At 42.8% G+C, this 6,830-nt stretch overlaps 1 long non-coding RNA gene across 6 annotated transcripts in view; it reads right to left on the bottom strand.

Annotated features, from left to right (window-relative positions):
• LOC122157558 overlaps window positions 1-6,830 on the bottom strand; it is a 33,489-nt gene that overhangs the window by 12,602 nt on the left and 14,057 nt on the right. For all 6 annotated transcript variants that reach the window (XR_006167952.1, XR_006167949.1, XR_006167951.1 and 3 more), the window contains exon 2: window positions 4,940-5,253. This is a non-coding gene — a long non-coding RNA (uncharacterized LOC122157558). The remainder of the gene's footprint in view (window positions 1-4,939; window positions 5,254-6,830) is intronic.

Raw genomic sequence — 6,830 nt, 5'->3', positions numbered from 1 at the left:
AATCAAGTGCAAAAATATGAACTTTGGGAGTTTGGACTAAGTGTGTTGTGAAGTGAGAAACATTGCTAGAGTCTGAAAGTTTACTACACAACTTAGGGCTAACGCAGATGGGAAAACTTTAAATTGGATTTCAGTTTTGAAACGATTTATTGACCAGTGAACTTTATAATATATCTGACAGACAAAAGGGAACAGTGGCCATTAGGCAGTCAGTAACAAAGAAGTTAAACGGTACTAGATAACTAGTAATAAGTTCTAAGAAGCTGTATTTTTAAAGGTTTGTTTGTCATGGTGGAGGATGTTTAAACTTGAGTGATACTGAATCACAGCCCTAAAACATGAGTGAATCTGTTCTTTATGCATTTAAGAACAAACAGGCTTTACTTAAAATATTTATTTTATTACAGTAAGTAAACTGATTGCCTAATTGCCAAAGAGGCAAATACCCCTAGAAAGGGAACTTAGAAGAGGCTATGCAGTAGCTGGGAAGTAATGCATGGCTAATAGATCTAGCAAGGAAAGAATAAAAAATGGGAAAAGAAATGCATGTGCAATTCAGAATGAGGAAATGAGATTGTAGTAATCAGTACAATACAGTGGAAGCTGTGACTGAATTTGGAGTGTGTAAATAGTCTACTATAAAAGGAAAACTGGCTGGGTGTTTAAGAGCTACTGCATAGCCCCACTGTCATGTGAGAGAAAGAGACCGTATAGGAATGTTTCTTGTTTCAGAGGTCCATCAAGATCTGCGCCCTAATCAGCTGCCAGGACTTCTGGTTTATGACACTGAATATAACCTGTGCCCTGCACCTTTGGTAATATAGGAATGATAGCTTTCATTGCAGTCATTTCCCCTCTTCATGCTGAGTCTTCAAATACTTTTTGGGTGTTGATCTCAGATTAAAAAAAAAAAGCAAAAAAAAAAAAAAAAGCAGTAGACTGGAGCAGATCACTAGCATATTTAATGACATCTGTATCCTCTGACTCTGGAAATAGCATGCACGCATCTGGAGCTCATATGTAACAAGGGTGCAACAGGGAAGATCTCCTCTTGTCTTTTTCAGACATCAGGAGAAAGTCAGAGGTGAGTTTAACTTGCTCAAATTTCTGTCTTCCTCTGCTGCCCTTAATAGGTCCTTGATTTAAACCCAGACATCCAAGTGTATGCAGAGAAGTTTTGGTTAAAAATACTAAAAAATAAAACTTTTCAGTCCCTTCAGACATTTCTTCGTAACTTGACTTCATAGGGCCTGAGCTCATAGGGCCATTCTTAAGGTTGTTAGGTTAAATGAAGAAGGCAAGCTCAAATAACTAGTGTGTGAGAGAAGGTGTCAGTTGAATTTGTTCCTTTTCCAACTTGTCTGTCTCCTGTTAGTCCTGTTATAGATTCCCCTACACAGGAGTAGAAAAGTAAGATGTAAGGTTTGCAAAACCCTTTATGATAAGTTGGAAAATCTGTCCTTTTGTACATTTGGTCAGCCTGGGATGTCAGCGGAAATTTACCTGAGAGTATGTGTATTGCCTCAGCTCTGGTTTTGCTTGTTTGGCCCTCAGATCTGCATGTCTATCCAGTGGGCTGAGTCCCCATTCATGGTTCCGCTGCTGCTGTACGGCATGCTCCATGTCAGACAATTCAACCTTTCTCTGCCTTACTGTCTATGGTGAAAATAGGAGTAAGAAGTCCAAAATCAAAGCAAGATGCTTGTTGGATCATCAGGAATTTCTGGCACACAGAGAAAGCCACTCCACTCTTGCCTGCAGCACAGCTCTCCATGCTGTATTCTGTCTTCTGCAGAATGAGCTATCTGAAGTTCAGATCTATTGAGAATTACTTCAGTAAACCAAAGAAGTTGTTTTGGGACCCATGGTAATAGGGCAAAAGCTGTCAAGCTTTAAGAATAGTCCATTAACTTCACAAACTGAAAACATTGCAGATATATTCACTCAGGATCATGCCATCAAATGCCTGCTGTGGGCAGCCTGGTTGTCAAAGGTGAGTCATTTTCCATGTGTGCTTTTTCCCATGAAGTGGTATTGGAAGAGTATAATGACACATGCTTGGGAAAACGTGACAGTGAGACAAGCTTGAAAAAAAAAATCCACCTTCTCAATTTCTCATCATCTGTATTTTCTGCTTTTCTCTTTAGGTTTCTTTTATCTCCTGTCTCTTTTAAACTGTATTCTCCCTCTCTACTCCCAGAGCCAGGACCAGGCAGTAGTGCAGCAGTGGCAAACAGGAGCTCTGCAGGAGTGTGGGTCATTGAAAGACAGTGACAGCAAATATAGCCAGCCACTTTAGCTGAGCAGCTTCTCAGGGTCAATGCTGACTGGAAAAATGATGGAAGCACTTATAAAGGGCTGCTTCACACCCTCCAGGAATTCTGTCAGGACCTCCAAAGAAACGTGCAGAGCTGGCTCCATCCCATCTTACAGGCACTGCATCAGACCCTGGCTCTTGTTCCCCCACCTCAGCGTAACAGAGCTTGGCACAGACAATGCCACAGCTCCTTGCCAGCGTTTTAACAAATGGCCTCCCAAAATTCACCCTTGGGGTATGAAAAACCCTCTGCAGTACAGGCGTGTGTATTTGCAGAATTGGAGGAGAGTTAATGCTATTTGACCAACAAATGCACGTTAATTACTCTCTACAAATATTGTACTTCCACTAATCATGTAAGAACAGATTAACATGGCACACTGTTTTGGTGGAGGAAGACAGGGGACATCATGCTTAAGTATTTTAAATTCCTGCAACTCTGTGCAGCTTGCAGCCGTCAAAAAAATGATGCTTGTGTGGCCTCAGGGATGAGTCTGTTGTGATAGGAGTGAAGCGGCACTGTGCTGAAGGCTTGGAGCTTATCATCCCAGGAGTCCACTGTGCCTTGTAATGTAGGAGCCCCCCACTTGATGGAGTCATTTCCCATGTGCCTCTTTCAGGAACGCTGACAAACAGATCTTAAAAGCTCAGACCAGGAGTTGCCTGCTTGCTCTAAGTTTTTCCTACTGCATTTGGAATTCCCCCACTCCTGGCTGCATGACATCCCAACCCCTCTTGCAGCTGTGGTAGCCTTTTATCTGGAGACCATACCTCAGAGACTTTTGGATTCATTCATCTCTGATGATCCCTTACATTAAGGGAGAAAAAAAAAGGAGGAAAACAGTCTTCATTTGCTATAGCAGGGTGCAGCAGAGTCCTGAGCTCTGCCTCATCTGTCCCCTCCTGTGTGAGAAAGATTCTGAGGGTTCTGCCTCTCCACTACCTGCCCCAGACCCAACCAAGGGGATGCTTGGGCAGAAGGGAAGGGCTGCTTCTGTCCTCCAGCATTTCTGCTTTGCTGCGTTCCCAGGTTTGCTGGAGCATCGAAGGCAGCTAACCCAAACTGTCAGCCTGGGCTAGGAATAGCAGGAGGGAGGAGAGTTGGTAGATTTCATGCCAAAATTTGAAGCGAGATGTTCCACCAGAGTTGCTAGCAGCCCCAACACAGAGCAGGCTCTGATTGTTTGCAGCACTGTGTGAGCATGTGCATTGTGTGTGTGTGTGTGTATATATATATATGCATATATATATATCCAAGTACAAATTGAGATTCTGCTTATCTTCAAGAGTCTGCTATGTACATGGGCAAAGGTAGAAGAAAGGAAGCATTTCCTGTCTTACAGAAAGGCAGTGAATTAAGGATAGTCACTGTGATTGTGTAAATGTAATTGCACACATGTGGTCTGCTGTAGTATTGGTGAGTGCACTTTTGTGGTCAATAACTGACTTCCAATTTTAAGCATGAAAATATCCACATTGCTGTTAAAAGAAACAGTTTCTATATTTAAAATGACATTAAGGAGATGAATAATCCATGATGGAGGGAGGAGGGGAGAGGCACATCACTGACAGCTTCCTGGCAAAGCATTTAAGACACTGGAAAACAGACACCGAGATGATATGTGGATAAACCTAGCAAGGACATGGTGTAATGAAGGGAAGAATTTGGGTGGAGCTGCCTGCTTCCCTTCCAACCACTTGAACAAAGAAAGAAATAAAGGAAGAATAATTGTGTTAGTAGTGAGTTAAATGGAAAGCTGAAAACATGAATCTTAGTGTCTTAAGAGTGAACTTAGTGTGATGTTGCAAAAGCACTTGCCCACTAACAAGGCCTAGGTGTCAGGGAACACTATTCTATACCTGACGGCGGATGCCTGAGTATTTTCCTTTTGACCCCACTTAAGATATGCAAGCAGAAGATGTACATGAACTGCTAAATTTTCATGGTAATTCCGAAGTCACCCATAACCCAAAGAAGTGCCAGACAGTGACTGGGTTGTAGGAAAATTTCAGGGGTTTTGTAACCACAGATACTGCACATGTAAGTACGTGTGGTGCTACAACACTGCAAGCCTGTCATTCTGATACTTACTGGAATTAGTGAGGAGCTTCACTGCCTATTTAAAATCCGTGTTTCGTAGACTGACTCCCTCCATTTCAGTGTCATAAAGGTGTCAGCCAACATTTCTGAAGCTGCGCTAAGACTTCTATGGAAGAGAAGACTCCAAAGTACGTACAGCTTTTGGCCCTCCCTCAGGAAAAGGCTGATTGGGGAGTGTATTGCATGTTGTTGGGCTTTTTGCATTTTTTAATGACTCATGAGTTGGACCTTATTTCTGTTCGTGTTTCAGTGCCAAACAGAAATTGTTATTTAGGTCAAACTGCTGTTTTGGTACTAATCGAAGCAGACATCAGTTTTGTCTGTGGATTTCACAGCTATACATTCTTTCAAAGCAAAGTTCCCTCTTTAGGCTACTACATTCAGCTACTACATTCATACTTCATACTATACTATATATATATATATATACTATATATATATATACATACTATATTCATACATACTACATTCAGCTGTGCTGGACTCACACACTGGCATCAGCACTATTTTTGCTGCATTACCCGCATATGCCCAGTCAAGGGATGGTTCCTTTCTGTTCATGCAGGTTCTGGGTATGTCATCTCCTCTTCCCATTTCCTGCTTTCAGGCTGCTGCACTGTCCTGGCTTTTGCGTTCTGGCTCTTCTCTCCATTGGTGTGACGCTGCATCCTGTTGGTGTAACTGTGTATAGAACTCCTGTGGATTTCCTTCAGTTCTTATCAACTGAGGATCTTGCTCCCCACCTCTGACTCAGGCACTGAGATGTCTAAAGATGGATCTTCAAGCCTGCTTTTGCACAGGTAGTCAGATCCTGAGCTACAGCTGAAGGTATGGGCTGAAGGAGAAAGTAAAAGAAATGGCATTAAGCTACCTTGAAAGTTCTTCTGTATCTGTATTACTTTGCTTGCTCTGATGTATAAAATACTTTAAACATCAACTGCTTAGCAGTTATTCCAGGTTCTCTACTAGCAGTTGAGGTCTAGAAAGCCAAAAACACCTTTTAAAGCTGTTTCCTTCTTCCCCATCCTCCTCAGGCTTTCCTGTAGGTGACAGGAACCTTCAAATGATATGTTTAATTCTGAAAGGTCTTTGCACTCAGGAACAGCACAATTGAGGATTCCCTGAGATTTAATATTTAGTTAAATAGATGACAGGATGGTTTCCGTGAAGTTTTCCAGTCCCTTTCAGATTGATCCCCTTTCACAGTACATACATGACACAATCCAACACTGTTCTTTGTCTTGAGCTACTGCAGTCTGCCTTTCTTGTTCTTTGTTTTTGTGTTTGTTTTTGTTTTTTTTCTAGTCAACTATTTTTCCCAACTTGAGTGTCTGGAACAACTGATGCCATCCTGAAAGCCGTCTGGTAACAGAGGGATGTTCTTACATGTTTTCCTATTTTTTTCTCCTACCACTCATCGGTTGGAATTGATATTCATGCTCTGAATTAACAGAAGTTAGCTGCACCACCCACATTTCATCATGACTGTACATATGGTTCAGCTCTAACAACAGGGATGAGTTTTTATTTAGTAACTGGATGGGGGCATTTCAGTGAAACTCACAGGCACACCAACCCAAGGCTACCAGCCATCAGTTGTGTGTGGATGGTTCTTGTCCTGTGACTGCAGTCTTAGGGTACCCAGCCTTTGGCTGATTTCTTTGTCTTTCCTGTAAGTGGCTGCAGGTGTGTGAGGGAGAGAGCATGCAGCTGGTAGGAGGATAATTACTCACCTTTGCAGGCCTTAATCATAGGGAATGATGCTAGCATAGGGGAGAACAGGAAAGCACCTTGAGTATGTGCATGAAATCTCTGCTCACAACCTAGACTAGCTCCATTCCATGAGGCTCATCTCTGGCAGGGAAACAGAAAGGACACTGCTCAGGCCTCAGGAAGAAGAGATAAGTTCTATAAACCTAATAATGACCTGAAACAGGATTAGCTCATCCCTAAACATCCCATCTTTGTTCTGCAGCCCCTGGATTTACTAAGCCAGGTCTTCTCTACACAGGCAAGTTTCTACTTTGCTTCTCACATGACCTAGCCAGCTTTCTCCCTTTCATCTTGATGAACCTTCACATCTCTCCCATTTGTGCTCTCACTGTAACTCTTCCTGTGGAGTTTTCAGAACAGCGTGTGCATCTCGTTGCCCCTCACCTCAGCAAGGGGAGCTGCAGTACAGAGGTCACAGCCTAGTACCATTTTCTGCCAGACTGGTTCACCTGGATGTGGCTGCCAGCTCCCACTGTGCTGCTGGTTCCCAGCCAGCTCCCAGAACTATGAGAGGGGCAAAGTAAAAATTAAAAACAGGAGAAAGCAACAGCAGCAAGACTTGTTCTGAAAAAAAAAATGGGGAAAAATTGCTGCAGGCAGGCATGCTGGTGTGGGTTGTGGCTCCTGCTCCTGTTCAGA

Source organism: Centrocercus urophasianus, unplaced genomic scaffold, assembly GCF_019232065.1.
Source record: "Centrocercus urophasianus isolate 14NV4802_14NV808 unplaced genomic scaffold, USGS_Curo_1.0 seq_14, whole genome shotgun sequence".
NCBI classification, from domain to species: Eukaryota; Metazoa; Chordata; class Aves; order Galliformes; family Phasianidae; genus Centrocercus; species Centrocercus urophasianus.
The sequence above is the reverse complement of the archived record's forward strand: the minus strand, read 5'-3'. Positions and strand labels throughout refer to the sequence as shown.